Here is a 23,418-nt window from a genome sequence, read left to right as displayed (position 1 = left end):
GCACTGGAAGCGTACAGGGACAGAGCAGAGCACGCACTGGAAGCGTACAGGGACAGAGCAGAGCACGCACTGGAAGCGTACAGGGACAGAGCAGAGCACGCACTGGAAGCGTACAGGGACAGAGCAGAGCACGCACTGGAAGCGTACAGGGACAGAGCAGAGCACGCACTGGAAGCGTACAGGGACAGAGCAGAGCAGAGCACACACTGGAAAGCATACTGGGAGAAAGCAGAGCACGCACTGGAAGCGTACAGGGACGGTAGCAGAGCACGCACTGGAAGCGTACAGGGACCTTGGAGAGCACCTATACAGGCAAGTGCAGGAAATATTAATCAGGAGCCGAGGAACGGCCGAAGCAGTCTGATATACCGGACACTGGGTGCCCAGCGAGATCACTTCTGGGTTAGGACTCTGGCAGAAGCCTAGTGCACCAGGCAAGCGTGCGGCCGAGGCCTAAGAGTGTGCATGCGCGGATGAGGAACCTGAGGAGGCAGCAAGGTTGGGAGCACAGTGACAGTGCGGCACACCCCGGTCCCAGCAGCCCATCGGGAGACCGGAGCGTGGGCGGACATGTCAGTAATGCCTTTCATCAATGAGAAGCAAGGGAGAGCCAGGCTGAAGTTTGCCAAAGGATTGGACCATAGAGGTCTAGAGTAAGGTAATCTTCTTTGATGAGTGTAATATTCAGCTTCGCCCAACACATGGTCATCTAATGGTTAGAAGGAGACCTGGAGAGGCGTACAAGGCACAGTGTCTTACCCACTGTGAAATGTGGTGGAGGATCGGAGATGATCTGGGGATGCTTCAGCAAGGCTGGAATTGGGAAGGTTATTCTTTGTGAAGGACGTATGAATCAAGCCGCATAGTAAAAAATTAAATTAAATTTGACTGCTGTGTCCTTGTTTTATTTTATGTATTACCGCCTCGGGTCCCACGTCAATAGGTTCAATTTTGAACTTTGAAAAAATGCACCAAAGATCACGCGTGTCAAATACTAGTGGACAATATAAAACTGGTTGTATGTGGATTCTACTGTGGTTGTATCTTGAAGAAGTTGGATAACTTCGAAACATGTAGATAAAAACTGTATATTCCTTCATCCTGCGTGTTCTGGTTTCATCTGCAGAACTTTATCAGCAGTGCAGAAAAAACAACCTACAAGTCCTATTGGGTTAGGATTTTGTTTTTTAACCTGTGTCTTGCAGCAGCTGGTTCACATTGCTCACAAAATGTTGCGTTTTCACAACCACACCAAGTGAGCAAGTTTTCTATATCTATTATATGTTTACCATGGCATAAAACCTTATTTGCTCTCTTTTGCTTCCTAGTCCCCTAATAATGACCTCTAAGATGGATCTCCCCAGGTGGTAAGAGTTAATTAAAATCTCATCATGGCTGGTGCAGAAGCTTCAGGGTAAGTAACACCATTTGTTTACTGGTTAAACTGGATTTCTAGAGAAGAATTGAACTGGAGACTTCTCATTGAATTCCTTTTATTTTCCCACCAGACAATGCTGGTCAAGGGCTTTATAAAGTTTCTTTTGAGACAAGTGGACATTGCCTGAATGCTTTCCAGAAGTGCAACGATCTGAGTGATTTCCCACAGGTGAAGACTTGCAGCTTCATTCCTCTTTTCACTATGGATTTAAAGCCATTGACGATCCATCTCCGTGAGCCTCACATAGAGCTGGCAACTTTAGTGTCCTTCCTACAAATATATTGTAGTATGGTCAGAGGAGGGATAAAATTGAGGAACAGGTTTAATATCCCGAATGGGATAATTCGTTTCTGGGTTCGCTTCAAGCAAGATCCGGATGGCATCGGAGGAATATCCCACCCTCCAGCCATCTTTTCTGTGAGAGGTAATCGTGGCTTTTTGGCCTACCCTGGGCAGCTGGAGTATTGTCCATCATGCTTTCAGTTCGGTTACACCCAGAATGCCTGCACTGTATATACATGGTGACTCTGCTGCATGATGCCAGAGGACAGGCATTGATGCAGCCGAATCTGGAAGAGGCACAACATTTCAGGACCTCTCGGGTGAGACAGATGCAAAGTCTACCTTAAACCAAGATGATAGTGACCACAGATCTCAATCTGAGGATCAACTGCTAATTTCCCACACAAATGAGAACACCAAAGGCATTCTCATCTCCACCATACCCAAGATGAGTCATCTAAACCCCTCGTGACCTCTCTGTCTGTATCTATGGACCACAACTTCTCGGGGTCAGCACAGAAGAATGACAGTCACCTCTAATGGGCTTGTGAGTATGAGCACCCCTTTCCTTCCCGAAACTGGTGGCTCTGAAACTCCTTGGGATGCGTCTGCACAATCTGCCCATGACTCTGCACCAGAGGAAAATTTGGAGAGATGGGAGACTATCCACAAGAAATCTAAAAGATTTAAAACAGACCCACATAATTGTAATGACGACATGGCATTTTTGCCGTGTGCGCAAATTTTTGATCCTTCCCACAATAGCTTCCAAGCACTGGCAAAGACTCAGTGGGGGCCATATGGTCCTTTTGATTGGCTTGGTATCCTGTTTTTAAATCAAAACTTTACTGTAGATTCTTATACAGTTATATCACAATATTATCACAATGTGAAGAAATGTATTTTAAGTTTTTACCAGTTAAGAATGAGCATAAAGTTGTATCTCCCAATTGTAAAACCTCAATCTGCTTATTTGTGATACTAGATGAGGAACAGTGGTCACACTGTACTGTAATTTTTCATAGATAAACTTTCTAGCTTGAAAAACTACAGCTTTATAATGGATGGATAAAAGGTCAATTAAACTTCAAACTTGGATATAACTTGCAAATACATCACAAATAGTGTTGAGCATTCCGATACCGCAAGTATCGGGTATCGGCCGATACTTGCTGTATCGGAATTCCGATACCGACTTCCGATATTTTTTCAATATCGGAAGACGGCATCGGAATCGGAAGTTCAAAGTTGATTGACAGCCTGACGTCATCATGATGCGCGGTGTGTGCGCATCATGATGCGCCGTCATTTCGGTCCTTCCGGGGGTCTCTGCCGGCCTGCCGGGGGGCTGTGTGGACTGCCCGGGGTCTGTACCGGCCTGCCGGGGGGCTGTGCCGGCCTGCCGGTGGTCTGTGCACCCTGTGGGGGTCTGTACCGGCCTTCCGGGGGGCTGTGCCGGCCTGCCGGTGGTCTGTGCACCCTGTGGGGGTCTGTACCGGCCTGCCGGGGGGCTGTGCCGGCCTGCCGGGGGGCTGTGCTGATGTCCGGGGGTCTGTGCAAGCATCGTCCGATGGGACTACAAGTCCCATCTGGCGATGCCTGCTACCATGACAGTGATTGACACATTAGCCAATGATGGGACAGTAGTAGTCCCATCATCCGGCTAATGTGTTAAATGTTAAAAAAAAAAAAAAAAAAAAATACCACATACATACCACATACATACCACATACATACCACATACATACCACATACATACCACATACATACCACATGCTACATACATACTACATGCATGCTACATACATACCACATACATACTACATATATACATGCTACATACATACTACATATATACTACATGCATGCTACATAAATACTACATGCTACATACATACCACATACATACCACATACATACCACATACATACCACATGCTACATACATGCTACATATATACTACATACATACTACATGCATGCTACATACATACTACATGCTACATACATACCACATACATACTACATACATACTACATGCTACATACATACTACATATATACTACATGCATGCTACATACATACTACATGCTACATACATACCACATACATACCACATACATACCACATACATACTACATGCATGCTACATGCTACATATATACTACATACATACTACATGCATGCTACATGCTACATACATACTACATATATACTACATGCATGCTACATACATACTACATGCTACATACATACATACTACATACATACCACATACATAACACATATATACTACATGCATGCTACATACATACTACATGCTACATACATACTACATATATACTACATGCATGCTACATACATACTACATACATACTACATGCTACATACATACCACATACATACTACATACTACATGCTACATACATACTACATACATGCCACATACATACTACATACATACCACATACATACTACATACATAACATATATACTACATGCATGCTACATACATACTACATATATACTACATACATACTACATGCATGCTACATACATACTACATGCTACATACATACCACATACATACTACATGCTACATACATACCACATACATACTACATGCTACATACATACTACATATATACTACATGCATGCTACATACATACTACATGCTACATACATACCACATACATACTACATGCTACATACATACTACATATATACTACATGCATGCTACATACATACTGCATGCTACATGCATGCTACATACATACTACATACATACTACATGCTACATACATACCACATATATACTACATACATACTACATACAATACATTCATACAATACATACATAGACATACAGTACATATAACATAGAGTAACATACTTACCAATACTTGTCACATTGTTCCCCGAAGCCATTGTCTTTTACGGAATAAATATTAACATAACAAACCACAAAAATACTCACCCACGATCCGAAGCAGTCCACGAGTGTGTCCCACGGCGATCTTGGGTAGAGAACTGCAGCATCAGCTGTTGCTGCCGTTCTCTACGGGCTGCAGGAATCCAATGACGGAAGGTCATAGTCTCACTTTATGCCATTGCTGTGTGGGAAATTCCCACGCAGCAATGTCATAAAGTGAGACTAGGGACTTTTTTTTTTTTTTTTAAGTGGCGGAGGAATACAGTGCGGAAGGATACCTACCTTCCGTCATTGGATTCCTGCAGCCCGTAGAGAACGGCAGCAACAGCTGATGCTGCAGTTCTCTACCCAAGATCGTCGTGGGACACACTCGTGGACTGCTTTGGATCGTGGGTGAGTATTTTTGTGGTTTGTTATGTTAATATTTATTCCGTAAAAGACAATGGCTTCGGGGAACAATGTGACAAGTATTGGTAAGTATGTTACTCTATGTTATATGTACTGTATGTCTATGTATGTATTGTATGAATGTATTGTATGTAGTATGTATGTAGTATGTATGTGGTATGTATGTAGCATGTAGTATGTATGTAGCATGCAGTATGTATGTAGTATATATGTAGTATGTATGTTGCATGTAGTATATATGTAGTATATATGTAGCATGTAGTATGTATGTGGTATGTATGTGGTATGTATGTAGCATGCAGTATGTATGTAGCATGCAGTATGTATGTAGTATATATGTAGTATGTATGTAGCATGTAGTATATATGTAGTATGCATGTTGCATGCATGTAGTATATATGTAGTATGTATGTTGCATGTAGTATATATGTAGTATGAATGTAGCATGTATGTAGTATGTAGTATGTAGTATGAATGTAGCATGTATGTAGTATGCATGTTGTATGTATGTAGCATGTATGTAGCATGTAATTTTTTTTTTTTTTACATTCAACACATTAGCCGGATGATGGGACTACTACTGTCCCATCATTGGCTAATGTGTCAATCACTGTCATGGTAGCAGGCATCGCCCGATGGGACTTGTAGTCCCATCGGACGATGCCTGCACAGACTACCGGAGCCTGCACAGCCCCCCGGCAGGCCGGCACAGCCCCCCGGAGCCTGCACAGCCCCCCGGCAGGCCGGCACAGCCCCCCGGAGCCTGCACAGACCCCCGAAAGGCCCGTACAGACCCCAGAGAGGCTGTACAAGGGAAAAACAGGATTTTTCTTATTCCGATACCGGAAGTCCCATAGACTTGAATGGGACTTCCGGTATCGGAAATACCGATTTTTTTTTTTTTTTTTTTTTTTTTTTTTTTTTTTTTTTTTTTTTTTTTTTAAGATCGGCCGATCCATTCCGATCCGATACTTAGAAGTATCGGACGGTATCGCTCAACTCTAATCACAAAGTCTCTTTATTCTCGCTGACTTGTACGGATTCCATATCTCACTTGTGCTGTTCAATGGAGAACTAACTTGAGAAGCACATTCTAAGAAACCGAGTCATAGGTTTATAACTTGATTTCTGTTTAGGACATCTTGTCACAATGTTCTGCATTGTATGGATTTTATTTCATGTAAATATTGACCATTTCCGCCCTTGATGCCATATTATTCTATTGTAGATTTGTTCAATGTTTTGATTTTTCTCCTTCAATAAAACGAATTAACAAAAGAAAAGAATGGACGTAAAGCTTTGTTTGAGAAGCGTTACATTTTCCTTCCTGGTAGATTATTACTTTTCATCTTGTTGGGGGGGGACTCCAATTGTGGCTTACTCAGACCATAAGTGTGTGAGATGAGGCGTAGTTAGGGTTTTGATTAAGGAGGGCAAAACTTCTGAATGTTCCCCTAGCCAGGTAACCCTGATTAAAACTATGGTGTCGCCCTCTAATAGTGGATGTAGGAGAACCTCAGATGACCGCGCTGTTACTAATAAAAATCTCTATACAAAGACCAGAACTGGTATGTCACTCTCCACAAGGAGAAACCTTACCCCTTAGACCTCAGTCCAGAGCCTCCCACCTAGCCAAATCAGTTCTCATACTTTGCACTGACGAGGGCCAATAGCCCGAAACACCTTGTCTGCAAACAGATTCTGACTTGGTTTTTATCCCAAGTCATATTACAAGACTCGTTAAAGGGTTGATTGTGACTTGTAGGATCGCTACTTCCAACAGGTGGCGCTATAAAGTTTAAGTCCTCTTCCTCTCTGAAGAGGCAATTTGCATATACAAAGACCAACACTGATATTACCGCCATATAGTGACCACATAACTGGTAGATACTGGTCCTGCAGAACATGCAAGAGATTACAGTACAGGTACAGATATTGGCTTACAGCTGACATTCTTTCTGATGGAGTCATTCACTTTTCTCGTCTTTTCCATCTGGCTCAGACCGACAAGACAACGTCTCCAGCCAGTACTCGATATTACAATAACACCACATTTGACTCCTCACATTTCATGCCTGTCCTCATCTACCACCAACCTGCACAAACGCCTCATCCTACTGATACCCCAATACTGAGCCGCTGCTGCCGTATGTGTCCTTATTACTGCACCTACCGTGTGCCCTCTAGATGGTAAGACAAACCTGTAAAATATATTAACCCCTTTCTGACATCTGACGTACTATTTCGTCCATGTGCCCTGGGCCCGTATACCCATGGACAGGATAGTACATCATAGCGATCAGCTGCGCTCACGGGGGGAGCGTTTCGCCTTAGCTTTGTCCCACTCACCTCCCAGGACGAAGCTAAGGCGAAACGCGCGTCGGGGATCGCGGTGTCGCAGGTCATGTATACTTTTTTATGAGGGACTGTTACTATACAAACTTTTGGGGGAAAACTTGTATGTATTATGCCCCCTGATTTACCGTCATGATGATGTTTATACTTAGGATTTTTCATGTACAATTTTAGTAGTATATGATACACTTGGGCACATAACTATAGTTAATTATAACATAGTGCCCATATAACAATCATATTGTATTCTCTCTTTGGCGGTATAGTATTGTATTGAGCCCTCTATTTTCCATTTCGGATGCTATGTATCTATGACACCCACTGGTATACACATCTCCTTTTATTGTGTATGTGTGTCTTGTATGTTATGTATTTAATAAAGCAATGCATATTTTATGGCGATATGCTCCCTTAGTCTGTTTGGTATATGCAGAGGAGATTAGTTTGCAGCAGACCGCTCCAGAGACTAAGTCCCTCTGTACTCCTACTGGGCATGCTCACGAGACGATCTCCCATTGGAGATCGGGAGTCATGTGCCCAGGTCCTGTTCCAGATCTCATTGGTCCATCTCAGAGATCTGGAAGGTCCCGCACGGCTATAAAAAGTGTGCATGGCCGTTCCGCCATGCGCTAGTATAGACTATACTGCTATGTGTGAATGGTGACGGATGTATGATTCTGGTGACTGACTTATTATGAAACCCCTTCCCTCTGATATTACGCATGTGGTTAGGGAATTAGTTCAGTAGTCTGTGCCAGTCTGTGGCAAGCCTTAGGCCACTGCACACCGCACCTCTGCGCTAGCATCCGACATAGCGTCTGCTCTGTAGCTGTGTCATCCAGCGGCAGTGTCCTGCGCCGCGCTGCAGTTGCAGCCCTTCTTGGCGTTCACAGTAGCGACGCCGCACACACGGTAGGTCTAGATGGACGCAGCCCCTCTGTCTTAGTTCCTGCTCCTGTGACCTTATACCGTGTGTGCATTTACCTGAGGCCTGTAACTAACAGGCTCAGCCTTTTGTACGTTTTTGTTGCGGCGCCTCTGTGTTTGAACAGAGCCCACTTTGCGCGCTTCGGGTGAAGTTGAACCCGTGCGCATTATATCGCCATATTGCTCATCTGCCATTACTCAGCAGCGGTTGTAACACCTACTGCACGGTGGACCCCGAGCGGTGAACGCACTTTATTATTTTTATTTAGTGCGTTCCTCCATTCCTAACAGTCCTGAGGCATGAGAACCATGCCCTCCTGGGCCAGAACGGAGCGATCACTATGACCCTTGCCTTTTTTTACTTTCCTCAGCACAAGGGGTAGCAGGGCAAAACTGCGCCACTTTCCTGTTTTCTCTGGTGGCAAAAAGATCCACCTCTGGTTGCCCCCACTTTTGCACAATCAGGTCAAAGATGGCGGGTTTTAGGGACCATTCTCCCTGCCTCAGGGGATTGCTACTTAGGTAGTCTGCTGCGATGTTTTCTCTCCCTTTTATATGCCGAGCTGTTAAGGACAGAAAATGTTGCTCTGCCACCTGGAATAGACGATTTGCTACGTTCCTCAGTGGTCTGGAACGAATCCCTCTCTGGTGGTTGATATAAGCCACGGTGACCTGATTATCGGAGAGTACTCATACATGATTACCCTGTAGATACACAAGGAGCTCATTAAGCGCCTGCTCCACTGCTGTTAACTCTCTCAGGTTAGATGACATTCCTAACTCATGATACTCCCATAGGCCTTGGACTAAAATCTCCCCACGTGTCCCCCAACTGGAGGGACTTGCGTCCGTGGTGACTATGCGGGTTACCTCATATTCCCATGGAACCTCCCTAGATAGATTATTTTCATTAAGCCACCAATTGAGGGATTCTATAGTGACTCGTGATAAGGTTAGCTGACCCTCTAGGCAACCCCCGAGGATTTTCTGATATGTTAAAACATCGCCCTGCAAACTCCTTCTATGGAACTGGGCCTACTGGACCACTGGGATGCAGGACGAGAGAGAGCCCAACAGGGACATGGCCTTCCTGAGGGACATGGTGGGGTTATTGGAGGCATTCAAGACATGTTGTTGTAGGCGAACCAACTTTTCTGGGGGCAGACGGCATTCCTGGATATGGGAATCCAGGATTAGGCCAAAAATTGCTTGACTCTCCGGGGCTGAAGATGAGATTTTTTAACGTTTAGCAGCCACCCTAGCCGTTCCAAGGCAGACATTGCTTCGCATAATTGCTTCAGACAATGATCCGCTGTCTTGCCTACAATGAGGAAGTCATCTAGGTAGGGGACCACTAGGATATCTGATTCACGCAGATGAGCCATGACCTCTGAAATAACTTTGGTAAAAACCCGGGGGGCAACTGCTATACCAAGGGCACCATATTGGAAGTGCTGGACTGACCCATCTAAGTGAACTGCCACCCTCAGGGAACGTTGATGAGCTGCGTGAATGGGAATATGGTAGTAGGCGTCTTTCAAATCTAACACCACCATAAAGTAGTTTTTAAACAACAATTTTATTGCGGAGTTGATGGTTTCCATTTTAAACGGGTGAGTAATAAGAAAATTATTAAGCGCTTTCAGGTTTTTAATAGTCCTAAAGGACCCATCTGGTTTACGGACCAGAAACAGAGGGGAGTAGAAACCTCTACCCCTTTCCGCCTCTGGTACTGGCGTCAGAACCTTTTTATTACATAAGTCCTGAATTTCTTTTTCCAGAGCAGTCTGCTCTGATGGAGATGACCTGAGAGGAGAGATCATGAACCTGTTTCGGGGAACCCGGGAAAATTCTAATTGGAGCCCAGGGGCTATTGAATCCAATATCCAGTTGCTACTGGAAATTCGGGACCAGGCCAGGTAGAAAGCAGATAGTCATTGGGCCGGTTTCTTGGCCTCCCGGGACACTCCCTCCTGGCGCCCCCTTGCTCCAAACATAAAGCCTGTACCTCTCCTTCTGTCATCCCATCTGCCACGGTCTCTGGGCGACCTTCTACGAGGATAACGTCTCCTGGTGAAGGGACGCCTATAAGAAGGGGTTGGTAGAGAAGGGAATTTCTTCTTATCTCCCGCTTTTTCTAACAGCTCGTCTAAAACTGGCCCAAACAAGCAGAGACGAGACCTTACCTGGATGTCTCCCGGCCAACATTTTAACCATAGAGCCCTTCTCGCAGCATTGGATAGGCCCGCAGCTCTGTACGCCATCCTTGCCGAGTCTGCCGAAGCATCGGCTAGAAAGGCTGCCGCGTTCTGAATTACTCCCAAGGACCTTGAAATGGACTCTCTAGAGGCACCATTCTTAAGTTGGGACTCCAGCTGATCCAGCCAGACCATCAAGGATCTGGCCCTGCAGCTAGCTGCAACTGCTGGTCTCATTGCGCCAGCCGACATTTTCCCATGTCGCTTTCAAAAAGGAGTCCGCCTTTTTATCCAGCGGATCCTTTAGAGAGGCCATGTCATCAAAGGGGATGGAAGATTTTTTGGAAGCCTTAGCTACGGCTGCATCAAGCTTCGGCGCTTTGTCCCATCTGTCCACCAAGGGGTCATCGAAAGGGTATCTCCTTTTAAAGGCCGGTGGTATGGAGCCCCTTTTTTCCGGCTTCTTCCATTCTCTATCTACCAGTTTTTAAGCTTGTCATTCAATGGGAAGGACCTACGCTTTTTCGGGTCTAGGCCCCCGAACATAACATCCTGTGCTGACAGGTCTGGTTTAGCGTCGGCCAACCCCATGGTGGACCTTACAGATTTGACTAAACGGTCCATCTGATCAAGGGCAAAGCAAAAGCGGTTAGAGTCTTCTTCTGAGGATGAAGCTGAAGAAGTCGTGGGCTCTGAGGAATATTCGCCTCTCCCCGGGGCAGCTGAGAAGTCTGATTCTGAGACTTTTGCAGCTCTACTCTTTTTCGAGGATTCGCCCTGGGATAGGGATTTTAGGGAATCCTTCATCTCGGTCCTAATGATCTCCCTGAGGCTCGTGGTGAAGTGAGGGGTTTCTTCCGCCACCTGTAGGGGCGGGGAAAGCATAAGGGCCTATGCAATTTACCCTGTCCGATTTTTTTTTTTTGTCTTTTGCTCACCGTCTGTCGCACACATGGCTGACATAATTTTTTTAGGGTAGGCTTCTGGCAAGGGATCACCGCAAAGGCCACATTCCCTGTTTTTTCTCTTCTTACCAGAGCACTTCTTCCCCCTAAGAGACAAAATATAAGGGGAATACTGCATCAGGGGTACATTCACGAAGATCTTACCCCGGCAGTAGGAATAGGTACCAGATAACAGGGGGAGCGAGCTGGATCCTTCAGTCTGGAGGAACTCTTACGGCCAGGCTGCGTGCTTCATCCTCGACTCTTCAGCTGGAAGCCTGGGTGGGACCTCTCTGAGGAACACTCCTGCTCCTGTTCCTGCTGGGTTACCGAAGCTTCTGGCTCAGCCATTGCTGCACTGGGCCAATCGCAGCCCTGCAGCGCTCCTGCGCTCCTTTTATCCCTCTCCTGGACGTCCGGTTTAGCAGGGGTGTGCCAGGGGCTGCGTCTCCACCCACCACCCAAGCGGGAACCCCCACGGTTTTGCACCCTGCCCCCCAGCTGATACCCATACCGCCGCGGCCCGGCGGCGTACAAGGAGGAAAAGCCGGCCGGCACCCAACTTCTGGCCCGGCGCCTCTGGCCCCGCCCCCCCACCACGTCACTTCCGACTCCCATCCTCGGCCTCCAGCAACGTGCGGGGACGTGCAGTCCGCCAGTGGTGCAGCGGCCGACCCTCACCACGCCACACCGGCAGGCGCAGCAGAGCGGCCCGGATGGGGGGACGGTTGCCGGGAGCAGGCCCGGAGGAATCCTGGAGGGCCGGGAAATACATACCTGCCGGCATTGGCGAAGGAACGGCCATCCTATGGACCCCGTTCCTACCTGCTCCACACACTTCCGTGGAGCCCTACCCGGACCCACCGCGGCACTTCCAGGGACCCCGCACTGGCCGAGGTAGGAGATCCTCTCGCTACCTGGGTCAGACAGCCAGCCTGGGGATTTCCTATATGTCCATATGGCACGATCTGTAGGGAATCCCGTCCTCCAGGAACAGGAAACCAACTGATACGTGGGAGAGGTGCCACCCTTATGTATCTGTAGGTTATTCCTGTTCCTGAAGGGCAGATCCCCTCTCTCAGGTGGTGCGGTCATGGACGATCGAATAAAAAAAAAAACAATAATACAAATTTTAAATATTGCTGCATCCGTAACGACCCGCCCTATAAAACTGTCCCACTAGTTAACCCCTTTAGTGAACATCTTAAAAAAAAAAAAAAAAAAAAAAAAAAAGGCAAAAATCAATGCTTTATCATACCGCCGTCAAAAAGTGCAATAATACGCGATCAAAAAGACGGATATAAATAAACATTGTACCGCTGAAAAGGTCATCTTGTCCCGCAAAAAAACGAGCCACCATACAGCTCCATCACCAGAAAAATAAAGTTCTAGCTCGCAGAATAAAGCGATGCAAAATAATTATTTTTTATATAAAATTGCTTTTATTGTATAAAAGCGCCAAAACATAAAAAAAAATAAATGAGGCATCGCTGTAATCGTACTGACCCGAAGAATAAAACCGCTTTATCAATTTTACCGCACGCGGAACGGTGTAAATGCACCCCCCAAAAGAAATTCATGAATTTCTGGTTTTCGTTTCATTCTGCGTTCCAAAAATCAGAATAAAAAGTGATCAAAAAATGTCACATGCCCGAGTTTGATACCAATAAAAACGTCAACTCGTCCCGCAAAAAATTAGACCTCACATGACTCGGTGGGTCAAAATATGGAAAAATTATAGCTCTCGAAATGTGGTGATGCAAAAACTATTTTTTGCAATAAAAAATGCATTTTAGCGTGACAGCTGCCAAACATAAAAACCCGCTATAAATAGTAATAATAATTCTTTATTTATATAGCGCCAACATATTTTGCAGCACTTTACAGTTTCAAAACACAAGTCATAAGTAACAACGTTAACAAAACAATAATTAAAGCAAAATAAGATGAAATAAGACGACCCAGCTCGTGAGAGCTTACAAGCGACAATGAGGTGGGGGAGATAAAGAGTAAAAGTGTGTATTTACAATGATGTATTTATTTACATTGATGGTCCAGCCATCTTGAGGGAGTGAGGGATAGATTGCGATAGTGAATGGGCTACACACACACACACACACACTTACACATAAAATGACTGATTACTGAACGTGATAGGCCGCTCTGAACAAATGCGTTTTGAGTGACCACCTAAAGCTGTGTAAATTGTGGATAGTCCCAATTTCTTGGGGTAGAGCATTCCAGTGGATTGGCGCAGCACAGGAGAAATCTTGGAGTCAGGAGTGGGAGGTGCGGATTAGTGCAGAGGTTAATCAAAAATCATTTGCAGAGCGCAGCGGTCGGTTAGGCCGATAGACAGAAATAAGGGAGGAGATGTAGGGTGGTGCTTCACTGTGGAGAGCTTTGTGGGTGAGAACAAGTACTTTGAATTGGATCCTATAATAAATGGGCAGCCAGTGTAACAATTGGCGAAGAGCGGACGCGTCTGAGTACCGATTAGCCAGATAGATGACCCTGGCTGCCGCGTTAAGAATGGACTGGAGAGGGGAAAGTCGAGTAACGGGGAGGCCAATTAATAGAGCATTGCAGTAGTCCAGGCGGGAGTGTATCAATGTGACAGTGAGGGTTTTTGTTGTTTCCATGGTGAGAAAAGGGCAGATTCTAGAGATGTTCTTTAGGTGTAAGCGGCAAGAGCGGGCAAGAGATTGTATATGGGATGTGAAGGAGAGATTGGTGTCAAACATAACGTCCAGACAGCGTGCCTGCTGCCGGGGTGTTATTATGGTGCCACCCACAGAGAGGGAAATGTCAGATTTAGTGAGGTTAGTAGACGGCGGGAGCAGAAGTAGTTCAGTTTTTGAGAGGTTAAGTTTCAGATAGAGCGCGGACATGATGTTGGAGACTGCGGACAGACAGTCACTGGCATTCGGTATTACCGCAGGGGTAAGGTCGGGGGATGGTGTGTATAGTTGTGTGTCATCAGCATAAAGATGGTACTGAAAGCCAAATCTGCTGATGGTCTGTCCAATTGGTTCTGTGTAGAGAGAGAAGAGAAGGGGGCCAAAGACTGAGCCCTGAGGTACCCCGACAGCGAGAGGAAGAGGAGATGACATGGAGCCAGCAAACAAAACACTGAAGGAGCGGTCAGAAAGGTAGGAAGAGAACCAGGAGAGAGCAGTGTCCTTAATGCCTAGTGACTGGAGCCTAGAGAGGAGGAAACAGTGGTCAACAGTGTCGCTGGCTGCAGAAAGGTCGAGGAGAATGAGCAGAGTGTTGTCACCATTATATTTTGCTGTCAGAAGGTCGTTGGTCACTTTGATGAGTGCAGTTTCTGTCGAATATAGTGGGCGGAAGCCGGACTGTGAAGGGTCTAGGAGGGAGTGAGTGGAGAGGTAACAGGAAAGGCTGGAGTAGACTAGGCACTCCAAAAGTTTAGAGATGAAGGGGAGATTGGAGACTGGTCTGTAGTTTGTGCAGGGTGGGTCGAAAGCGGGTTCCTTTAGTAATGGAGTAACGATAGAGTGTTTGAAGGAGGATGGGAAAATGCCCGAGGAGAGGGAGAGATTAAAGATAGTAGTTAGGTGAGTTGTGATGACTGGGGAGAGAGACTGGAGGAGATGTGAGGGAATGGGGTCAGTAGTGCATGTAGTTGGATGAGAAGAGAGGAGTCGGAGACAACTTCTTCTGTGATGGGATCAAGTGTGGAAAGTGAGCCAGGGGAAATGCAGGGAGGGATGGGAGTCACAGTACTTTGTGGTTGGGAGCGGATTTCCTGACGGATATTATCTATTTTCTCTATAAAGTGGGAGGCCAGGTCATCCGCACAAATGTCTGTGACAGGGGCTTGTTCTTTGGCCTGAGGAGGGAGTGAAAGGTGTCAAAAAGTTTCTTGGGGTTGTTGGCTAGTGAGGAGACAAGGGGGGTGAAGTAGATCTGTTTGGTGAGGTGAAGGGCTGAGTTAAAGGTTCTTAACATAAATTTGAAGTGGATGAAGTCTTCTGGTGTGCAGGTTTTTCTCCATCGGCGTTCAGCACTTCTAGAGCAATGCTGGAGAAGTCGAGTTTGCGATGTGAGTCAGGGCTGTTTTACTCAGTGCTTGGAGGTTCTGAGGGTGAGGGGCGCTACTTGGTCATGGGTGCTTCTAAGAGTGTAGTTGTAGTGATGACCAGCCAAATCAGGACAGGAAAAAGTGGAGATTGGGGACAGTGATGAGTGTACAGAGTCTCAGTGTCTGAGGGTTAATGGCTTGTAGAATTCTGAATGTGTGGTAGGTAGGAGTGTGCAGGGGTGGGCGAGGATTTGTGAGGGAGAGAATGTTGTGGTCAGAGAGGGGAAGCGGTGAGTTATTTTGTAGGAGATCGAGCAGAGCCAGACAAAGACCAGGTCAAGGGTGTTACCGTCTTTGTGTGTCGCAGAGGTTGAGAGCTGTGAGAGGCCAAGAGAAGAGGTAAGTGTTAGAAGCTGGGATGCAGCAGTGGAAGTGGGGCTGTTAATGGGGATGTTGAAGTCTCCCAAGATAAGGGTTGGTAGTTCTGAGGACATGAAGTGCGGCAGCCAGGCTGAGAAGTGGTCAAGGAAGTGGGTGGGTGAGCCTGGGGGCCGGTATATGACCGCTACTCTGAGGGGGAGGGGATGGAAGAGCCTGATTGTGTGGACCTCAAAAGAAGGGAATGAGAGTGATGGAACTGGGGGGGGATGACCTGGAAAGTGCATTGTGGGGACAGGAGTATGCCTACTCCACTACCATGTCTGTTTTTGGGTCTCGGGGAATGAGTGAATTGTAAGCCACCGTGGGAAATGGCAGCAGGGGAGACAGTGTCAAAATCCTGAATCCAGGTTTCAGTGAGGGCCAACAGATTGAGAGTTGTTCAGAAAGTTATTGTGCAGGAAAGGAAGCTTGTTACATACAGACCGTGGATTCCAGAGGGCACAATTAAAAGAAGGAGATGAGGAAGTGCAAGTTATGTTAATAAGATTATTATGGTTTTGATATGGGGTAGGGTAGGGGTTGAGGTAGGGGGATGGTGGCCCGGGGTTGGGGGGAGATGTCCCCTGAAATCAGTAGGAGTAGGAACATAAAAAGCAAGTACTTCTTTGAAAAGTAAGACATTTTGTTGTGCGATTTGTTTGGGCAAGATGTGCTGAGGTTTTTAAGGAAGGTGAGAAGTGCATGGGAGCTGTACATGGGAGAGGGAAGTATAGAGGAGCTGATGTGTATGAGTCGTGATGGAGGGGGGATGGGGCGGTGAATGTGGATGGCTAGAGAGCACAGGAGGATAGGAATAAAGTACATGTTGAAAGGGAGAGAAAAGTGTGATTTACCAGACTCCTGCCGTGACAAACTGTCATGGAGTAACTGTCTTTTGCTAATGCAATGCTTTGCTCCATGTGTGCTGACCCCTCACTTGCATGTTCCCCTTAGTAAACCAAATCCCCCTTTATCACCCCCTTAGGGAAAAATAATAAAAAAAAAAATAAATAAAAAAAATTATTTCCATGTGTGTCGGCGCATGACACTTCTGTTGTGGGCAAAGCATACTGCGAAGGTGCGAAACGCAATATTTCTGAGCAGGTGTCACACGGTGCAAGACTAAAGTCTTCATCTGTATGGGAACCTATGTAAATCCTCTCGTTAGGGTACTGTCACACTTAGCAATGTACCAGCGATCGCGCCCAGTGATATGACGCGGTCAGGATCGCTGGTGCATCACTAAGTGGTCGCTAGTGAGCTGCCACACAGGCAGATCTCACTAGCGACATCGCTGGGGACGGGGGTCGCTACTTACCTGTCACACCAGGCGATCCTGCGTCCTCCCGCCCGGCTCCACGCGTCGCTCGACGTCACAGCAGGAAGCACCGCAGGAAGCTGACGACGAGAAACAGTCCAGCCTGTTCTCACGCGATCAGCGATAACCAGCGGGGGAGCGGGTTGTAGGTAAGTATCACGCACAGAGATATCGCTAGCAATATCGCTATAACGTCACAAGTTATAGCGATATTGCTAGCGATATCTCTTAGTGTGACGTGCCCTTTAGACTGAAATCTATATCTCTGTGGAGGGGTGGTGGTCCTGCTGTGATTAGGGCAAGTTAGGCTAGGATATGGGTTGAACTAGATGGACTTAAAGTCTCCCTTCAACTTTAATAACCATGTTAATTAGAAACGCCTGCAGCTATGAGGTGGAGTGCTCAGTCAGAAGGTTAATGATTACAAATTTCAAAAAACTGACAGTCACAGCCAAGCATAAACTAATATTAGGTGACACACTTGAAGGTGGTGTGCTGCCCTGCCCCTAGCATCATATCTGAGCAGATTTTTAGTGCTGTCGGAGAGGGTCCTAACAGACAGGCTTGTAAACAGAGAATGCAGACAGGCTCACTATAGTAAAAATGAACAAAGCGTGGATTAGCCCCCACTTTTCCACACCAACAGATGACAGCTGCACATATAGTGCTGATAATCAATATTTTAATGAGGCCGCCAGTTGTTGCCTTTCAGGGGTCTATGGATGACCCTCCTCTTAATTTCTGTCTGGGTTTGCACTTTCTGCAAAGCCTTTATAACCGTATAAGTACATCAACTACACTTTCAAAGTATTTTCATTCATTTTCCTGGATTAAATTAGTCATACAGTGTAACTGTCAAAATCTATGTTTGGATTTGTGGCAGCTCTGGTTCCACTGTTTTAAATATAGCTTTTTTCCTTTCAGGACCAGTAGGGTTAATATCCGCCTCCCCTTCCCCACTGGCAAAGAGCTGTAACTGCAGTGTGGCTAGGTCAGCTGATGTGGTTAGCACTGCAGCCTTGCAGCGCTGGGGTCCTGGGTTCAAATCCAACAACACATCTGCAATGAGTTTGTATGTTTGGCCATTGTTTGCGTGGGTTCACACATGCATACACGCCTTATTGTGTCTGTCTGTAACCGAAATCACGCAGGCAGGCCTTAATCTATAAAAAAGAATTAAAATTAAAAAAAAGTTATTCTCACCTTCCGACGGCCTCTTGTCTTCTCTCCACGCGCCCGGCCTCGCGTTCCCAGTAATGCTTTGCAGCTTAGACCACTGACATTTTAATATTTTTGTACAGGGCCGCGGCAGTGATTGGTCACGGCTACAGGGCCGCGTTGCTGATTGGTCGCGGACAGAGGGCCACGACGCTGATTGGTCGTGGCTACATGGAAAGGGGGGTGAGGGAACCATGCATACCAGGATCAGGGGGTGAGGAGACCATACATACCAGGAAAGGGGGGTGACGGTGATCATACATACCAGGATTGGGGTGTGAGAGGACCATGCATACCAAGAAAGGGGGGGTGAGGGGACCATGCATACCAGGATTGGGGGGGTGTGAGGACCATGCATACCAGGACTGGGGGGGTGAGGGGACCATGCATATCAGGAAAGGGGGGTGAGGGGACCAAACATATCAGGAAAGGGGGGTGACTTATGAATGAGTCACCGAAGGAGACAAAAACAGAAATGCTAGTTAAGTCCAGAAAACCAGAGAAGTTGGCAGCTATCGGATTGCAGACCCCTGAACCTATCAACACAACTAGCAGTAGCCGTGGGGGGTTCCTACGATGCCCTAGACCCCTCGATCACAGCCGGAGGACTATATAGCCTAAAGACAGAAAGGGAAATCTAAACTGCCCCAGAGCAGACCCCAAAGCAAAAGGCAGCCCCCAACATATAATGACGGTGAAGCAAGAAGAAAGAACACTAACAGACAGAAAGAAAGATAGACTGAGAAAAGATGGGGCCCAAGCTAACTAGATAGGAAAGGACAGGAAGGCTGCTGTCTGCAATCCGTGAAAAACCCTATGAAAATAAGAGCCAACAGACTGACCGTGAAAAAGGCCCTGAAGACGCTAGGCTTCAGAAAGACTGTCAGTACTCAGGAATATTCTGAAGACAGAGCAACCGGCAAAAGGAGATTCAGCTCACCCCAGCAGGGAATGGCAGAATCCAGAAAAGCAAGGCAAACAAAAACAAAGCACAAATGCTAAAAGGCAAAGCAGAAAACTTAGCTTTAGAGGAGCAGGAATCAGACTGGTCTCCTAGAAGTCCACAGAGAAATCACCCGCAGGGCAGAAGGGCGTCAGCAGCCTTATATCCAGTCCGTGACTCCACTCAGCCAGTCATCATCATTAGGCTCAGGTGCCTGATAATCAGGCTCATTACCTTCCTTTACCAGAATAGGGAGTTCACCAGACCTCAGTGACGAAGGGGAAAATGAACTCAACAGGTGACGGTGTGCATACATACCAGGATTGGGGGGAGAGGGGACCATGCATACCAGGATTGGGGGGTGAGGGGACCATGCATACCCTGAAAGGGGGGTAAGAGGACCATGCATACCAGGAAAGAGGGTTGAGAGGACCATGCATACCAGGATTGGGGGGTGAGGGGACCATGCACACCCCGAAAGGGGGGTAAGAGAACCATGCATACCCCGAAAGGGTGTAACGTCCGTCTGCGGTTCTGGGCTGCAGCCAGGCAACACCCCGAGAAACACTGATACCCTTTACCCCTATACAGGGATCTGGATTTACAACAGAGCCCAGGAGGTACTGTCTGAATAGGAGCAGCGGCCAGAGCAGGACGGTCGTCAGAGTGAAGTACAAAAACGGCAGGCAATAACAGAGTCAATTTCAGGCCAAGGTCAGAGTCAAAAACCAGGAGGGCGGCAGAGGTACAGAATCGTTAGGAAGTAGCAGAGTCAGAATATCCAGGCCAAGGTCACAAACCAGGAGAGTAGCAGAAGTACAGAATCGTCAGGCAAAAGAGGGGTCAGAAATCCAGGCTGAGGTCAGAGTCAAACAGAAATCAATCACTAAGTAACACACAGGGGAACCAAGAATATATCCGGCGGCTTGCAAGACCAGTCCCAAGGTATTTGAGGGATCAGGTCATCCCTCACAGGTTCCTGGACTGGTGATGTCATTAGGGCCGCCCCCAGGACCAGGCCAGATGGTGTTGCAGTAACCCCCTGATGACTGACAGAGGGGCGGAGCCTGCGCCCACCAGATGCCTGCGCAGGAGCCACTTCTCTGTCACCACCATAACTCACGGGCGGACCACGGCGCCTCCCAGTGGTCGAGGCAGGAACAGCCGTCCCCGAGTCTGACAGTGAAGTGGCAGTCTGGCGCCTCCTAGTGGCCATGACCGGAACAGCAGGCCTCGAATCCAACGGTGACGTGACAGACCGGCGCCTCCTAGTGGCTAAAGCTGGGACCATAGGCCCTGAGTCTGACGGTGACGTAATAGAACCACGGCGCCTCCCAGTGGCCGAGGCAGGAACAGCCGTCCCCGAGTCTGACGGCGAAGTGGCAGCCCGGCGCCTCCTAGTGGCTGCGACCGGAACAGCAGGCCCCAAATCTGACGGAGACGTGACAGTGGGGGGTAAGAGGACCATGCATACCAGGATTGGGGGGGGTGAGAGGACCATGCATACCAGGATTGGGGGGGTGAGAGGACCATGCATACCAGGATTGGGGGGTATATTCACATTAAAACAATATAATATGCACATGTCCGTTTACACATTACACTCACATGTATAGTAAACACGAGCACAACCGAATATATTATAAAAGATGCACATACACTACTTTACATTACTGTGATCCACTTGTTCCCATCAGCAGATGATAGTTTTTAGTTTCTTCATTCCTAGGAGTAACAGCCGCACCTTTTAGTCACAAGTTTGATTATATAAGGACTTGTTTTTATGAGAAGAGCTGTAATTTTGGTAACTGTCACTTTAACAAAACACATCAGTGTTGCAAATATATTTTCATATCATTTGGATTTTCAAAGTTTCTATAAGTTCAGGGTGTAAAGTGATAGACTTGGTACATAACACTACAGAGTCATGCTGTGACCCACAGGAATTTCTCTCAGGGCTGGGATACATTTATGCAGATAATGTCAGAGTTAAATATACCGTCCACCATTGTGTCTACTTCTACTACTAGAGAGATTTTAGACAGATTAAAAAAGACAATCGTTGACCCGCCCGGTATGTCTACACCTCGTGAGCTGTCCTCACCATGCTGTGGGATTCAACCTTTAAATTCCCCATCTTTAGGTATTACACGAGGGACTTTGCAGTCAAAAAAAAGGCCTCTACCGATGCTACAATCCATGTGGCTGACGATTGACTGATCTGATCGCTAAACGATATACTTGTAGTGTGACGCTCTATTATTCTGTAAGAATTAGAATGGTCTTTATTTTTATATACAGATAGCGGTATGTCACTAATGAGTTGTGCTGCTCTATATCATTCTGAAATGTCCTGTGTCTGATTTGTGATTTATCAGTGAAGTCTTTAAACGTCACAATATTGTGTCTTTTATACATGTAGTAAAAAATAAAATCTATACTTTATACATGAGAGCTATAAGAGGTGAGAATAGTATTATTGGACATATACATAATATCAAAAAGCCTAATAGGAATTCTAACACATTAACAAGGTGGAAATATCATTATCTAAAAGAAGGGGCTGCCAATCAACTGAATTTGGAATCTCACAATTAAATCCAAATAAAATACGAGGACGGAGAGGGACACAGGCTCTGACAGATGGTCTGATAGGGTGGGGGGGGGGGGACTCGCAAGCTTTGATACAGTTTTTAGGAACGTGGCACCTGTCTGATTTGACAAGAAATATAGAAACATCACTAATAATAATGGAGTAATCAAATTTTTGGCATTTATTTTAAAAATGCCCAATTTTTATATTGTCACAGGCAGACGCAAAGGCCATGTGGTTTTTTGACTTTCTAACATCAGTCACGTTACCATTTACCAGTTTGGCCCACATTCATCATTGCCTTTGTGCCTGTTTTTTTTTTCTAGTTTGGTGACCTTTTTTTGCACCCAAATATTCTATTTTATATTAATTGGAATTTCAATTGTACACATATGGAAGTTAAAAGACCTGGGAAGGATATAGTCATATAAAATCAAGAACCTAAAAAGAGCAAGAACATTAAGGTTAAAAAATTCCATATTTGCCATTAATTTATTCAGTATATGTTCAGTAGCTATTGCTTATCTTTGTGTATTAGTGATAGACCATCAATAAGTAATAAGGCAAATATTGGGTATGTAAAATCAAACATACAGCAGGTGCCTGCCCAACACTGGAGTCATCAGGGCATGGGACATTAGCAGGAACATCATGATGACACAGATGTTCAATTGAAACATGTTGGGGCCAAACATGAGCGCCAAGTGTCACAAAAACACTTCAAGACCGGAAAGAAACAGTTTCTTCTACGCACCAAATTCATGGATAGTAAGCATCATATTGATTCATTTGGCACCAAAAACTGCAATTAATATCACAAGACGAAAATAGAACAGCGACTTAAAAAAAAAAAAAAAAGACTAAAAATGCAAAATGATGAATTTGAGCCTGTGTGTACAATGTGTAGCTTGGTGCTGCTCTATAATAAGTCTCTGACTTTACACAACTATATTTTGTATTAGTATCATTCTGAAATGTCCTGTAACTTATTCCGCTTTTGATTTGATAAATGAAGTCTTCAAACTTTACAATATTGTGTCTTATTTTATCTAAATGAGATATGCGAAAACCCAAACTTCATGTTTGGGGGGGGGGGGTAATAGAAATCAATTTTCTTAGGATATAAAAAAAAAAGGGTCTCTTGCCCTTCTTAATGTTATGGAAAACCAGGTAAAAAATCAATAGGATGAAGGCACCAAAGGACAGTCTCACACAAGGCACCATTCAGGCCAAGGCCGGCCCTGGCCATTGTGATTCATTATGTGAAACAATACTTACCTGGGAGGGGAGGTGCCATGATCTATAAGGTGGATCTCCCCGGGTGGTAAGAGTTAATTAAAATCTCATCATGGCTGGTGCCTAAGCCTTAGATGTAAGTAACACCATTTTGTTT

The sequence above is a fragment of the Dendrobates tinctorius genome, unplaced genomic scaffold (assembly GCF_039654945.1).
Source record: "Dendrobates tinctorius isolate UK_male_01 unplaced genomic scaffold, ASM3965494v1 ptg000023l, whole genome shotgun sequence".
Taxonomy (NCBI): domain Eukaryota; kingdom Metazoa; phylum Chordata; class Amphibia; order Anura; family Dendrobatidae; genus Dendrobates; species Dendrobates tinctorius.
The sequence above is the reverse complement of the archived record's forward strand: the minus strand, read 5'-3'. Positions refer to the sequence as shown.